Source organism: Vombatus ursinus, unplaced genomic scaffold (assembly GCF_900497805.2).
Source record: "Vombatus ursinus unplaced genomic scaffold, bare-nosed wombat genome assembly UNPS02004588.1, whole genome shotgun sequence".
NCBI classification, from domain to species: domain Eukaryota; kingdom Metazoa; phylum Chordata; class Mammalia; order Diprotodontia; family Vombatidae; genus Vombatus; species Vombatus ursinus.
Window position 1 is genome coordinate 1 of NW_020944366.1, and position 16,528 is coordinate 16,528.

A 16,528-nucleotide genomic window follows, 5' to 3' on the forward strand; every position below is an offset into this window, starting at 1 on the left:
TTATGTGTAAATCATGAACCCATTCTGACTTTATTTTGGTATATGGTGTAAGATTTTGGTCTATGTCTAGTTTCTGCCATATTCTTTTCCAGTTTTCTCAGGAGTTTTTGGCAAATAGTTCTTATCCCAGAAGCCAGGGTCTTTGGGTTTATCAAATAATAGGTTACTATCGTCATTGCCTGCTGTGTCTTGCATACCTAACCTATTCCACTGATCCACCACTCTATGTCTTAGCCAGTACCAAGTAGTTTTGATGATTGCTGCTTTATGATACAATTGAAGATCTGGAAGGGCTAGGCCACCTTCCCCTGAATTTCTTTTCATTGGTTCTCTTGATATTCTAGACTTTTTGTTATTCCAAATGAATCTTATTTTTTCTAGCTCTATAAAATGATTTTTGGTCGTTTGATTGGTATGGCACTGAACAAGTAAATTAACATAGGTAGAATTGTCATTTTTCTTATATTAGCTCGGCCTACCCATGAGCAACTGATGTTTTTTTTTTCCCAATTATTTAGATCTGATTTTGTGTGAAAAGTGTTTTGTAATTGTGTTCCTGGGTTTCTTTCGCTAGGTAGACTCCTAAGTATTTCCTAATGTCTACAGTAACTTGAAATGGAATTTCTCTTTCTATCTCTTGCTATTGGGCTTTGTTGGTAATATACAGAAATGACAATGATTTATGTGGGTTTGTTTTATATCCTAAAGTTGTTGATTATTTCAAGTAGTTTTTTACTTGATTCTCTAGGATTCTCTAAGTATATTACGACATTCAGTTATATGCCAACACAAATGAGAATTAAAAAGGCATAGGAGATTTAGAATTAAAAACAAATATAAAATACCCAGGTTAATAGAATGACAGATAAAGATCAGTCACAGAAAAAGAGATTGAACTCACTGTAAAATAACTACTGAAGACAAAGACCAAAACCCTGGTCCAAATGGAAATGCAGGAAAATTCTCTCCATTCTTTTAAAGAATAGCACCTCTCATCCCCCAAAACTGACACAGAATGTATTCTCCATAACTGCTTTTCTGAGACAAGTATCATTCCAATATGTCAGCTGAGAAAGGTTAAAGAAAAGAAAGAAAAAATTTAGCCCAGTGTCTACATTAATATTTCTTTAAAAATTTTAAATCAAATCCTGGCCAAAAGACTAAAATGATTTCTCCAAAAATTATTCACTCTGAAATCAAAATAGATCTATACCAAAGTTGTGAGGAGGCTCAAGATTCAGAAAAAACCTAACATAGTTAATCATATTAAAAACAAAGATATCTAAAATCATGATTCTGTCAATATTTGCAGAAAAGCCCGTGACAGAGTAAGTAGAGCAATAATTTTGGCCAGAAAATCCTCAGAGAGTATAGTCAGAGAATGACATTTCTAACATTTTAAAAGTATCTTTGTAAACAAAGAGAGAAGGGATTGAAGAATGGGTAGAGAAGGAACCTCAAAGTCAGGAAGATTTGATGTCAGAGGCAGTATGGAGAGATTTGTAGACAGAGAATTGTTTTTCTGGTGGTTTTGTCCTTCATGCTCCCTAGAGAACCATGACATCAAGGAGATGATGACATGGCTTGCAACTGAATAGGATTTGAGTGAGAGAGAGCTGTGCAAAGTCACCAATTTCACTTTGTCCTTCAGAGACATCTTGGTCCGGTGACCAGATATCAATCAGGATGACTGAAAATGCAATGGGAGACCTTGGCCCAGGATGCAGTGGGAGACCTTGACCTTTTTGAGCTAAGGTGTTTTCAGGTTCTCACTGTGAGTGAGGCAAATCTTTGGTTTAGGGAATCTCTCTTAAGGGAATATGCTCATGAACTACAGAAATTCAGTTAGAAATATGAAATCTTTGCAATCTAGAAATACTTGTAGCAATTACTTATCTTGTCATTCCAATGAAAGGTCTGTCCTCACTGATAATTTCTTATCTTTTTCATTCATTCAGACCCAACCCTTATTCCAGGACCTCATCATTTCTCTTTTAGACTCCTGCAATAGCCTTCTATTGATCTCCCTGCCTCAAGTGTCTCCCCACTACAATCCACCCTTCCCTCACCCCCAACTCAACTGAACTGCCAAGGTAATTTTTTTCTCCCAAAGGAGATGTGATAGATTCCATATGCAGAATGATATGTATAGTTTTGGACATGGCCAGTGTGAGAATTTGTTTTGTTTGATCATGTGTTCTTATGTATATTTATTTTTCTTTTGTATTTTTAAGGAGTCAAAGTGGGAGATGAAGGAAATTTGCTAATTGGGAAATGTATTAATTGTTAACATTTGTTAATTGTGGGGGGGGGGGGAAAGTACAGTAGAGGTCTGTGTCCCATCTCCTGCTCAAGAAGTTCCATGAGCTCCTTATTATCTCTAGCAAATAAAGGCTCCTCTGGTTTATAAAGCTTTTCATAATCTGGTCCCTTCCTATTTCCCCAGCCATTTTAAACCTTACACCTTTCCAGGCACTCTAAGATCTAAGATCCAGCTATACTCCATCACCCATATACATGGCTTTGTACTGGGTGTACTTATGCCTTTATATCATCACCTCCTTCTCTTTATTTTCCCTGGCTTATTTTCCAACTCAGCTCAAATCCCACCTCCTTTTTTTTTTCTTTCAGCCAAAGACAAGGTTTATTAGGACATTCTTCATATTGGACAGACTCTTAAGGAGTCTCAACATTAGTGAGCTATTGGCTAGATTTTAAGAAACTGAGCAATGGCTAGATTATAGGAATCTAAGCATCTTGATGGAGACAAGATGGACCTTCTATACAGAAAGACTGTGGGAAGGCTCTAGGAGTGGCCAAGTAGTTTGGGGTGACTGGAGGAGGGGTCTAAGTAGGATCTGAATGGGAGTGACCAGTAAGGTGGGTTGAACAAAACTCCTGGGAGTTAGGGCAAGGGAAGGGAGAATGGGGTCTAGCTAGGATTAAGGGTGGGAAATGGCCAGGGGCCATAGGAGGTAAGAAAATGGGAGGGCTAGGCTAGGTGAAGGGTGATAGAGAATTGAGAGATTGGGTGTAGCCACAATGAAAGGCCAGTTGATGGGATTATAGCCTCAGGCAAATGCCAGAGATTTGGCCAGGTGGGAAAGTCCAGGGTTTTCCCTTTTTGGGGTCTAGATCCCATCCTCATCATTCCCCCCTCAAACAAATGGGACCCAAATTCTTTTGGCGAAGGTCTCGGCTTCTGAAACAGCTTCCTGCTGGCAAGGGGTGTAGAGCTGTCCCTGTCTCAAGGGGGTACCAAAGAGGAGGTTGACTGGAACTGAGCACAGACTGCATCCAGGAAATGATGAGGGAACATTGGCTGGTACCCGCTGTTTGTTACCACCTCGAAGGGATGGACTGTAGTCTGGAAGACACAAATCTGACAGAAAAGACTGCAGGGCCCAAATGACAGGATAAAACATCTTTAGCTCTGTTTGGATTCAGATAATTCAGTTTTCCAATCGTGATGTATCAAATCCACCTTATAGCCAGACTCAGGAATAGCCAGGTGGGTAACCTTCCTTTTCAAAGGAACATAATGGGGAAACTGAACAAGGACGATTCCATCTTAGAGTGAGGCTAAAAATGTCCTCTCAGCTTTTTCCCGATGCTTACTTCCCACCAGTGTCACATTCTCTCAGAGTAGCTTGTGGCATTTCTCAGATGGTGGATTATTGATTTATCGATGGATTATTAGGATCCATTAGACAACTCAAAATAAAATCCTATGAGCTTTTTACCTCACACAGCAAGTTTCACTAATCACAGCTTAGGAAAAACTTTTCCAGGATTTACATCTCAAACTTCAATTTGTCCTGGTATAAAAAGCCAATCATAAGAGATTTCTATACACTCGCAAATTCTCAGCAAGCCATAACCCAGACAAGCTTTCTGGCCAGTTGACACATTAAAACAATAACCAACAATAGCCAAATTATTGTAGTGGTGACCAAATTATGAAAAGTTGCTTGACATAACTGATAGAAAAAGCTCACCAGTTTGAAACTTGAAACAACCCATTACCAATCAGGTGACATGAATTTTGTTAAATGCATTTCCAAATTATTTTCTGTGGAGAATCAACATCTCATCATTAACAGTTAAAACAATAACTTTAAAAGAGTATGCTTACCCAAGTTCAGAGGCCAGCTTCTTTACCTTGAGCAGGATGTGCTGAACCTGGGTGATGCTTCCAGGTCAAGGTTGCCCTAGGGCCCCAGGCCATTACTGGCAGGCCCACTCTGTAGCTCCTGCCCCTCCCTCCTCCTTCCTTTCGCAAGTCGGGGAGTGCAAAATCAAAGATGAGAGGTAAAAGGTGAAACTCTCTTCTCCTAGGAGAGGGGTTAACAGATACCCTCTTGACTGAAGGGAAGGGAGTGGGAGAAAGGAGTGACCAGAATTGAAAGGGGAAGTTTCAAAATCCTTAATGGTTGATCACAAAACCTCCAGAATCGGTTTTGAGCTGTTCTGACTTTTCCCTGTGACCTCCATGAAGGAGGATTCAGGAGTGTAGAGGGGAGTAAGTAAGCCTCAGGGAACCAAAAAGCAACTGCAGTTATCCCCAATTCCCTAGCACCAAGAGAATTGACAGAATTGAGAATAAGCTTCCAGATAGGGAGTCCATCCTCATCCTCTGTGCTGTGGAAGGTGTACCCAGGTCCATGGCCTTGAACCAAACCAGTGGACTGAGAGCCTGAGAGCATCCGGCTGAGTGTGGGACAGCCTCGTAACTGCCTGCCCAAAAAGCACCTCTAAGCCTTGGTGCTTGGAGAGTGACCCCAACTGCAGAGCAAGAAATGCGGGGAGGGGCGAGGCTTTCATAACTGCCAGTCTTGGCTGGAGAAGAACACAGGGTTAGGCAGTTTGCCTGTACTGGCCACCAACATGTTGAGCTTTAGGGGTTCCGGGGTGCTGGGACCCAAAAATCACAACATGTGGATCCTGCCCGAAAGAATTCAACCCAAGCCTTCTTTCAGTCAAAGACAAGGTTTATTAGAACATCCATCATATTGGGCAGACTCTTAAGGAGTCTGAACATTAGTGAACTATTGGCTAGATTTTAAGAATCTGAGCAATGGCTAGATTATAAGAACCTAAGCCTCCAGAAGATCTTTCCCAGTCATTCTAGCTCTTCTTGCCTTCCCCTTTCATATTACCTTCTTATGTTCCACATATTTTTTGTATTTACCAGGATATCTATAAGTTGTCTCCCTGATTAGAATGTAAACTTCTTAAGGGCAGGGAATATTTTTGCCTTTCTTTCTGTTCCTGGCCCTTGGCGCAATGCCTGGAATAGATGAAGCGCTTAATAAATGCTTTGCTGACTAACTGACTTATTAAAGGAAATAAATGGATCGCATTTTTGAAGATGGGTTTACTTTATGGCAACTAGACACAGAGACATTAGGATGTCGATGGGGCAGAGCTTGGATCAGGAAAATATGTAAGTGTTCTTTTTTTTTTTTAACTATGACACCATATTTGAAAGCTCAGTTGAGGGAATGAGCTACATAATCATCATGGCACCTTCAATTTATTGCTGTTTGTGACTTCTGCTCAGACAGTAAAGGTTAAGGCAGCCAAAAACATCCATTAGGTAGAGCAGTTACATGGCTGTAGCAGAATGCTTTGTCCTATCCTGGTTGTGCAAGCATTTCTCTCAAGTAGAGAGACTTACATTTGATAAATCATAGACTAAATCTTAACCCACTAAAACAGTTTTATATTACTTTGATATCAACTTGCCACAGAGTTTTAAAGAATGAGATTTTTAAAAAAAAAATAACTCCTATACACAAAGTTGCAATAAGGAATTTTTCTACTTGGGCCAAACACTGTGTAAAGAGAGATAGGAATTGGAGCTGGGTTCAAATCCTGCCCTTGACACTTATTAACTGTTTGATCCAGGACAAATAACTTACCTCTTTGTCTCAGTTTCCTCATCTGTAAAATGAGAGTTTTAGAAACAATGGCTTCCATGATTCCCTTCAGTTCTTTAATGCTCTGGATTCAAATTCCCTTTCTGATATATACCAACAGTGTGATCTAGGGCAAATCACTAAGCCAACCTCTCAGTACTCTAGAAAACTCTCTTAGATTATAAATTATAGAGAAGGTGCCAATGTGCATTGGGAGAGGGAGTTTCCTCATCTGGGAATCCCCTATACCAATGTAATCAGAGGTCTAATTCTTATCACTATATATGAAACCAAAAGTTACCATTTTAGCAGTGGGACAACCCTAGAAGCTTTCCTAATAAATATTAGTGGTACAGCAAGGAGAGCCCCCTTTCTCATATTTTTTTTAAAAAAATTCTACAAATGCTAGCAATAGCAAAGAGAGAGAGAGAGACAGAGAGACAGAGAAATTAAGAGCATAGAAGGAAAAAGACAAAGTGAATATACAATTATCTCAGGTTTATTATGACATGATAGTTTACTTAGGAAATTATATGGGAGCCTCAAACAAACTCATTAAGATGATAGTTTGAAAAAACTGCTTATCTCCAACCTCCCATCTGTCACCATCACTTCTTGCAAATATTAATCAACAACATTTATAATTAGTCACAGCAAAACACAGGAGGCATGAACAGAAAGGAAAGTTAAATTTAAAATAACGACAAAGCATAAGAAATACCTGGAAGTCAATACTCCTTAAAGAAATAAGGAACTTAAATAACTGGGGGTAGGGAGGGGTAGTCAGAGTCCATGGCCTGGCTATGCTTATATCATGAAAGTGACAATCTTACCAAATCAATTTACAGATGTAGTGCTATAAATAGAAAATTACCAAGGCGGAGCCAAGATGGCGGAGTAAAAGCAGTGACTTGCTTGAACTCTCACCCAAACCCCTCCAAATACTTACAGAAAATGGCTCTAGATAAATTCTAAAGCAGCAGAATCCATAAAAAGACAGAGTGAAACAAATTTCCAGACCAAGACAACCTGGATGGTTGATGGGAAAGGTATAGCGTGCCGGGCAGGGAAAGGAGCGCAGTTCGGCGCAGGCCACAGCCCACCTGGAGCAGGCCTCAGAGGACTGAATGGCGAGCAGCTATGGCGGTTTGCAGACTTTGCAACCCATGAACACCAAAGACAACTTAGAAGGTTGGTGGGAAAAGTCTATTTCTACCGTGAGAGAGAAGCATGGTGGGGTTCCAGCCCCGGTCCCGAGCTCGGCGCCGGGGGGGGGGGCGGCGGTTGCCTCCTCAGCTTCCAGCCCACAGACGGAGGGGGAATCGAGTGGCCGATCAGAGGGGGATTGCAGGAATCTCTCTGCTGGTGCAGGATTCTCTTGCTTTGCCTGTGCTTGGATCTGGGTCACAGTTCTGGGTGGCAGTCCTGGGGCCAGGAGCAGCCCTGGTGTGGTGAAGCTTGTAGTGGCTGTGGAGAGGAAATCCTTCTCAGAGTTCCAAGACAGAAAAGAGTGCTTGTGGTCACTCATAGAGCAGAGCACAGGACAGGAAAGGAGCAAACACCTCACCCTTGATCATAGCACCTTGGAAGAACTGAAAATTTACAGGTCCCTAGAATTATCTCTGAAAACAGCTACACAAAACCCCTGAAGCTTGGGACAGTACATTCTCCACACTGGAAACAGACCCCTACCTTAACAAAGAGTTTATAACTCAAATAATTGGCTGGGATCATGAGCAAGCAGCGCAAAAAGAGTCAGACTATATTATCTTACTTTGGTGACAAAGAAGATCACAGCACACAACCAGAAGAAGACAACGAAGCCAAAGCCCCTACATCCAAAGCCTCCAAGAAAAATAGGAATTGGTCCCAGGCCATGGAAGAGCTCAAAAAGGATTTTGAGAAGCAAGGAAGAGAAGTAGAGGAAAAACTGAGAGTGATGCTAAAGGAGACCCCCCAAAATACTGAAGAAAATAACACCTTAAAAAATAGCCTAACCCAAATAGCAAAAGAGGTCCAAAAAGCCAATGAGGAGAAGAATGCCCTACAAAGCAAAATTGGTCAAATGGAAAAGGAAGTCCAAAAACTTACTGAAGGAAATACTTTCTTAAAAATAAGAATGGAGCAATTGGAAGCTAGAGACAATTTGAGAAAACAAGGCACTGTAAAACGAATCCAGAAAAATGAAAACATAGAAGAGAATGTGAAATATCTCATTGGAAAAACAACTGACCTGGAAAACAGATCCAGGAGAGAGAACTTAAAAATTAGTGAACTATCTGAAAGCCATGATCAAAAAAAGAGTCTCGACATCATCTTTCCAGAAATTCTCAAGGAAAACTGCCCTGATATTTTAGAACCAGAGGGCAAAATAGAAGTAGAAAGAATCCACCGATCACCTCCTGAAAGAGATCCCCAAAGGAAAACTCCTAGAAATATTGTAGCCAAATTCCAGAATTCTCAGGTCAAGGAGAAGGTATTGCAGGCAGCCAGAAAGAAACAATTCAAGTATTGTGGAAACACAATCAGGATCACACAAGATTTAGCAGCTTCTACATTAAGGGACAGGAGGACATGAAGCATGATATTCCAGAGGGCAAAGGAGATAGGACTACAACCAAGAATCACCTACCCAGCAAAACTGAGTATAATCCTTCAGGGTAAAAAATGGTCTTTCAGTGAAATAGGGGACTTTCAAGCATTCCTGAGGAAAAGATCAGAGCTGAATAGAAAATTTGACATTCAAATACAAGACTCAAGTGAAACATGGAAGAGGTAAAGAGGAAAGAGAAATCATAAGAGACTTATTAAGGTTGAACTGTTTACATCCCTGCAGGGAAAGATGAGATTTGTAACTCATGAGTCCTTTGTCTGTATTCAGATAGTGGGAGGGAAAAAATTATATGCATGCATAGATAGATAGATAGATAGATAGAGGACACAGGGTGAGTTTAAGATGAAGGGGTGATATCTGGAAAATAAAATTAAGGGCTGAGAGAGGATTATACTGGGAGAAGGAGAAAGAGAGAAGTAGAACGGGGTAAATTATCTCACATGAAACAGACAAGAAAAGGCTTTTGCAGTGGAGGGGAAATGGGGAAGGTGAGAGGGAATGGGTGAATCTTATTCTCATAGGATTTGGCTTAAGGAGGGAATAGCATACACAATGGGGTATGGAAATCTATCTTACCCTACAGGAAAATAAGGGGGGAAGGGGACAAGAGAGCAAGGGATTGATAGAGGGGAGGGCAGATTGGGGAAGGGGATAATCAAAAGCAAACACTTCTGAGGAGGGACAAGGTCAAAAGAGAGAATAGAATAAATGGGAGGTAGGATAGGATGAAGGGAAATATACTTAGTTTTTCACAACATGACTACTATGGAAGTGTTTTGCATGTCTACACATCTATAACCTGTATGGAGATGCTTGCCTTTTCAATGAAGGTGGGTGGGGAGGGAGGAAGGGAGAAAATTTGTAACTCAAAGTTTTAAAAACACATGTTAAAAAGAAAAAAAGAAAAAAAATCAAAAGAAAAAGAAAGAAAATTACCAAAGGAATTCATTACAGAGCTAGACAAAATAATTACAAAATCCATCTGTGGTAGCAAAAGATCTTAGAATGTCAAGGGACACAATGAAAAAAGCAGGAACAACGATAAATAACACTTCCACACCTCAAACTGCATTATAAAACTAAACTCATTGGTATGTTTAAAAAAATTGAGATTAGTAGAGCAGCCTAGATATGGAAAAATCAGAAATAATTGAACTAAATAGCCCAGTGTTCAATAAAGCTGAAAACACAAATTACCTAGGAAAGAACTCCCTATTTGATATGAATTGATGGGAAAATTCCAACAGTCTGACACAAATTAGGTTTGAATAATGTCTTATATACTGTGATGACTTGAGAATGGATGGGAACCAGATATTAAAGAAAATATATTAAAAATTAGGAACAAAGAGAATCACATAAGAGAATGTATCTAAAGCACACCACAGTGCTTGGCACAAAGCAGGCACTGAATAAATGCTTTTTCCCTTCTCTCTTCCCTTCCCCCTATGCCTCTCGAAGGTATGGCTAGGGAGTGAATTGTTAACTAATTGTGGGATAGCGGCAATTATAAAGTATAACATTGATAATTGTGATAACATGAAATTGAAAATATTTTGCATGACAAAAAGTAATGCAACTAGAATAAGGGGGGGGAGGGAATTGAGAGAAAATCTCCATATCAAATACCTCTGATAAGGGTCTGATGTCTAAGATATATAAACACTTAACAGAAATATATGACCAAAAGCTATTCCCGATAGATAAATTTTAAAAGTACAGGAAAAATATTTTCTGAAAAGGAGAATTACAAGCTCTTAACAAAAGAAGAATGATTCAAAGCACTAATAATAAGAGAAAGGCAAATCAAGGTTAATCTGAAGTTTCACCTCACATTCAGCAAATTGACAAAGATGGGAATAGTCAATATTGAAAGGACTGGGAAAGGCAGGTACACAAATACATCGCTGGTGGAAATGTGAATTGTTCAAACAATATGAAAAATGACTAAAATGTCCATAGCTTTTGACCGAGGGTTGTATCGATAAACATATATGTTCTGTTGTGCTGGAACTTCCTCAGACCCCTACAGAGACGTTTTAGTGTGAGCTCAGAAAACCAGCACCTCAGAAATCAGCCAGTACTGCACATCGGGACTTGATTTATCATTTGATTTTCTGGAATGCACACACACACACACACACACACACAGAGTAACTCCTGCAAAGTAAATATTAAGAACAATGGCTAGAAGTTGCATATGAGTTGCCCATCTGCATAAGGGTGTTTTCAAGTGGGGAGTTTCTAAAATGAAGAAATCACCGATTCAATACCATTAGGGATAAATACATACATACATATGAACATATATAGATATATATTTATAATGTGTGTGTACATATATACCTATATATGTACATATACCCACCCACATACATACATATGTATACATATCTGTAATACACATATACACATAAAATCTGTATATATATACGTGTGTATACATATCCATGTGTTTATGTATATGCATATATGTGTATGTGTGTGTGTGTGTGTATATATATATATATATATATATATATATACATATGCCTACACTCAGCAGATGTGAAACTCTTTCAGAGACTTAGCAATGCAAAACCTGAGTTCCCTCAGCAAGTCAAAAACAAGACTTTTTTGGTAAGGTGGAGGGTGAGGAAAACACAAGGTAATTAGGTATTTTGCTCCAGGATCCATGGAATATTCTATACATCCCCAAGGTGGGGGGAGGGTGCCATTGCCTGTCTCCATTAGAAGCTCAATTCAGTGATCAATCTTGGCAATATGTTTCGTCTGCTTCATTTTGATGAAAGACTTTCCGGCGCCTCTCCATCGAAAGCACAAACTCTCCTCCCCTCAAGAGCCCCATCACTAGTAGGCTTTAAAACACAGCATGATATACTATGAAAATACCAGATAAAAGAGTCAGATGACCCAGGCTCCATTGTCAGGTCTATAACATAATAGCTATTTGATACTGGACAAGTCACTTCAACACTCAGTTTCTTCATCTTTAACATTAAAGTAATGCTTTCCCTGTCTCACAGGAGAGGGTCATTGTAAGGATCCAATGAGATAAGGTTTATGGCAGTCTTTAAAAAAAAAAAAAAAAGAACCATACAAATCGAAAATGTTATTAGGCATACCCTATGTATCTCCGGTAGCTCTTTATCTTCTGACTCAGATATAATAACATAGAATAACTGATTTTTTGTCATTTAACCAGCTGACATCCTGGGGTACCAATGCAATCAGTGACCACAGAAACATCTAAGGATATCTCAAAATACTACAGAGCAGCCCATTTTCAGTCTTCAAAAAGCAATGCAACATTACTTGCAGCTTGGTTAAACTGGGCCAATCTATAGCTTTTGGAACTAGCTCAATGTCCCAGGGGAATGGAAAACTGTCAGTCTCATTGAAATGTGTCCCGAAGTGCCTTGAAGACCTTCAATGAAGCAAAAAACCACAGCCTCCCAAGGGAGCTTGTTTAACTGGAAATAAGCCTAATCATTAGATTCATGAGATTATTTTTGCATCAAACCTAAATCTGTTGTTCTTCATCTTCTATGCAGTGTTTCTACTTCTGCATATGAAGGAGTAGCTACTGATACCTTCCTAGTCTCCTCTGCAGGGGAGTGATAATATCTCCATATTCTTTTCTATTCATCAAAAACATGCTCAAGGCAGGCATAGCTCATTTTTCATATATATATATATATATTTTTTTTTTCTTTAGGAACAGGAAAGTAATCATATGGGTAGGTAGCTACCTAAAGTCTTCTCTTTTGATTTTTAATGGGAAACAATACACTTCTTGATCTTTTCCATTCTTTTGCAATCTTTCCTGATTTGAGTTATTTTGAAAATAAATTTCAAGAATGCCTTTAAATTTGTGTTGTCCCTAACACTCCTTGGTCTCTCTGTATGTATGTATGTGTGTGTGTGTACATATATACATATATACATAGACACACACACATACACATATACATATACATACATATATGTGTGTATGTAAGTATTTTTGGTCAAGTCCAGCCTTTCCTTCTGACTTTCTTTTCTTGAATGCTACTTTTCCATCATTTCAAACAAAGTAAGTTTAACAAGTTGTCAGAGGTCATTGCCAACTCTAAGCTTACTGTGCTATTATCCCATTTCTATACCCTCGAGCAGTACGTGGGGGTGCTGACACATCACAATCTAAATGTATCGATCCACTGTCACTGATAACAAATTGCTAGAGAAATGAAAGTCGGATCCTTTGAACTTCTGTTACGTTCCCAGCTTGCTCTGTAAATCACACCCTCGAGTCTCATACCAAGCTTTCTGCAGGCTGGTTTTCTCTTTCGCTGCTTTTTACACTCGGATGAGGCAACATTGCTGGTAGTCTTCCCTCACATTCCTAACACAAGATTTTATGACTGGCTTTCTCCTCCAAACTAGCGCTGTCTTGGGCTGCCGTGTTTCATTAAGTATTTCAGGAGTGAGGCTTTCTCGTCGAGCTTCCTCAGCGTGGCATTTGTTTGATTTCATTAACTTTCTAAACAAGCATCACTTGGAGGAGGAACCAGCCGCCAGGTGAGCGCCATAAAAAGCTGCAGGGCCAGCCTTCCACCTGCGGGGCCAGCGCTGCCGTAGCCGCGGGGGCGGAGCCGCAGCGCCCGCTGCCAATGGCCCGCGGCGGTCACGTGGCGCCAGACTCGGCCTGCCTGGAGGTCCGGAAGTGCGTTTAGTGGGATAGAGAGAGGTGGCGGGCGGCGGGCTGGCTTCGTGTGGAGACGCGGCTTGTCTGGCAGCAGGGGCGCAGCCTCCTGGGCCCGTGTCCCAGCCGCGGCCCTCGGGCGCTCCCTTCCTTATTCTCTTCCTCCCTTTCTCTCTCCCTTCCTTCCTTCTTCTCTTCCTCCCTACCTCTTTGTCCTTCCCTTTCTCCCTCCCTCCTTCCCTCCTCCCTTCCAGCCTTCCCCGCGCCCTGGGTCGGGCTTGCCGCGGGAGGAACCCGGCTCTAGGATGAAGCTGAAGCCAAACAGGAGGAGGAGGAGGAGGATAAGGACTGAGGTTTGTCCGCGGCGCTTCTAGAAGCGGGGGCTGCCTGGGCTTACTCCGTCGGCGAGGGGGGAGGGGAGGAGAGGGGGTCCACCTCCAGATCAGTGCGTTGTTCCCCGGGGGAGGAATGGAGCCCGAGGTAGAGCAAGGCGGAACTGCGCTAAGAGAAGTGTCGGAAGAGGAAAATTAGGCAGACTTCTGGGCCTGTGTGAGCAGAACCAAGATGGCAAGCATCGCACTGAGGGAGGTAGTGGAAGACTGGGAGGATTCCTTTCTTATAGGAAGGAAGGTTGAAGATGCCATTAAAGTTCTTGAGGGTCATCAACCTGCACAAACCGAGTATTTGGAAAAATTGAAGTCGGGCTGCTCACCAACCAACGGAAATTCCATGGTTCCCACCCTTCCAGACAACAATTCTTGGTAGGGAACTTCTGCAGAGACTTAGGGGATGCCATCTTCTGTCAGATCAATTTCTAGGTGACCATACAGAGTTTCACAGGGAGAAGGCGTCTGAGTTTGATATCCACATGTAGAAAGTGTCTGAATTATCGTACACTCGGTATTCAGACAGTTTTCTTATTTTCTAGATGCTTTGAAATATTTCCTTTTCTCTTTACCAGTGTGGAGGTATTTCAATAAACCAAAGCCATGTGGATTTTTAAATTTGATTTGATTTGATTTATTTATTTAGGCAATTGGGGTTAAGTGACTTGCCCAGGGGATTTTTTTTTTAAAGATGCCTTAACTGTGCCCTCTCCTTTTCCTCAAATACATTTTTATTTTTCAAACTGCTCTGTGTTCATTCCAGTTTTCACACCAACTTACCTGGTGTGGTTGTCTGGATTTTTTTAAAAGGAATTCAAGGGGGAAGAAATGATTAGGTACTTCTAAAGCAATGAGCCATTGAAAGGAAGGCTTCTCTAGTGGTTTTTAGTTTTTAGAGCTCATTTCAGAAGGTTAAAATGTTTATAGTGCCACTTTGTTTCAGATATATTATAGCCCTCAAGATATCTTCGAATTTAAGAGAGATGAGATGTGTATTAAACTCTGTTTCTCTCCTATTGGAAGGTATTTTGTATACACGTGGTATCTTTTCCCTCCTTTAGATTTAAACATAGGAGATTTTTCCAATGCCGAGTATGGTGACATTTCAGTATGGGATGCCACTATCATAATAGCTAGACCCTGGAAACGTACAAAATAGGCTCATGCAAAATAGCATTAAGATTCATCTTCCACCTCCCTCTGATTTATCATCCTTTCATCCTTTTGTGCAGAATGCCCTAGGATAAGCATAAGATTTTTTTGTTTTTTTTTTAATGGAAAAAAAATCCCTGCTTTATACAATTAGTCATTTTCATCATGAAGTACCTCTGTAGTGGGTTTGTTTCATTAATCCAGTACTACAAATAACACACTGGCATCAAGCTCATTTCCATTCTCATTCAGTTTCTGCCATTCCTTTTGCTCTCTGGGAGCTTCTTCCTTATCTTTGCTGGCAAACAACAGCCAACAGAATTGAAGATATCCAGAGGTTTTGATGGGGAGCTTACCTTGTTTGAGAACCTTTTAAATGTTAAATAATAATGAGCACTGTGACTTGCCCAATGTTGCACAGCTAATAATTACATGAGATCAGATTTGAATTAGCTTTTTCTGACTCTAAGTCCAAGGCTCTAACCACTATATCAAGTTGTTTCTCATTAAGGGCAGGTTTATGGCCATATTTCCGGAAACTGAAGGTCAGAAAGATTTTTGTCACAGAATTGGTAAATATAAACATTGGGATTCCATCCTAGGTCTCGTCTACAAGTTTTTAGACTACTTTTGGCTGCATCATAAGGCATACCTTATCTGTCAGAAGGAAAGGGGATGAGCCAGATGATCTCTAGACCTAAAGTCTAAATTTAGGATATGGTCACAGGGACACACAGTATTTGCTGTATAAACCTTAAATATGGAGCAGCGTAACACTAGGTTCTATAATTTTAGAGAACGGTTTTGTGACTCTTGCCAGTGAAATGTCTATGCGTGGCTCCATTCTCCTCAAAAGTGATGGTAGGGTAAGATATTATGATTTTCCTTGCCATTGGTAAAAGCACACACTCAAATCTGATCATCAGCTGTGGACATCAGCCTCTGAGGACAGCTTTCCTAGAGATATTTCTTCCTCTAGACTCTGAACTTCTCAACTTTGTGTCTCTGCCGCCTCCCCTTGGCACATGCATTGTAAGGAAAGACATCACGAGCTGTGATCATAAAACTGAAAATGTCCTCTAAGCCATCACACCTTAAGCTTGAGCCAAAATCTCAGTTGCATTTCTTTGCTTGAACAGTGACTACAGAAACTCAGGCAGTGTAGAAACTTCATTTTCCCCTTACTGCTTTAACCCTGAAGAAACTTAAGTTATCCTCTACTCTTCTGAATGAAAATATCTCTTGTGCTTCTATTCCAAATTTAATTGAAGGTATCACCTATTTGAGCCATTGTCTGACTGGGCTCTCCAAGGGATTGAAACCCAGCTATTGTTGGCATTTCCATAGAGGCTACCTGCTTGGACAAGTAGTCAAGGCAGCCATTTCATATATTTCCTTCAATGCATCAGCTGCTTTACACGTCAGAAGATTACTACAGAAAAGTGAAGGTAGAAAAGCAAAGCTGAACCCTGAAAGGAATTTTGGATTAGCAGAATCAATGTAAAATGAAATTTGACCAAGATAGCCTACTTGACCAGTCTCCTTGCCATTGAGGACCATGACACCAGTGATAAATGGAAAAAAAAAAATCTTTCTTAGACATTACTTTTTTCCCCTCCAAAGGTAGTATAGTCATAATTGTCCGGATATCTTGGATTGGATCAGACTTCTTTCAGAAATGATTCAGAGAGTTGAGGTGAATCTAGAAAACTAGGAACACTGTGTTCATTGAGTAGCCTTCAGATGCCCTTCCAGCCAGGTCTTGCTTAGT

The 16,528-nt window shown here is 40.5% G+C and overlaps 1 pseudogene; it reads left to right on the forward strand.

Moving 5' to 3' along the window:
- The first annotated feature begins 13,687 nt into the window (after positions 1-13,687).
- On the forward strand, positions 13,688-14,020 carry LOC114025106 (annotated as a pseudogene).
- Positions 14,021-16,528: the final 2,508 nt, after the last annotated feature.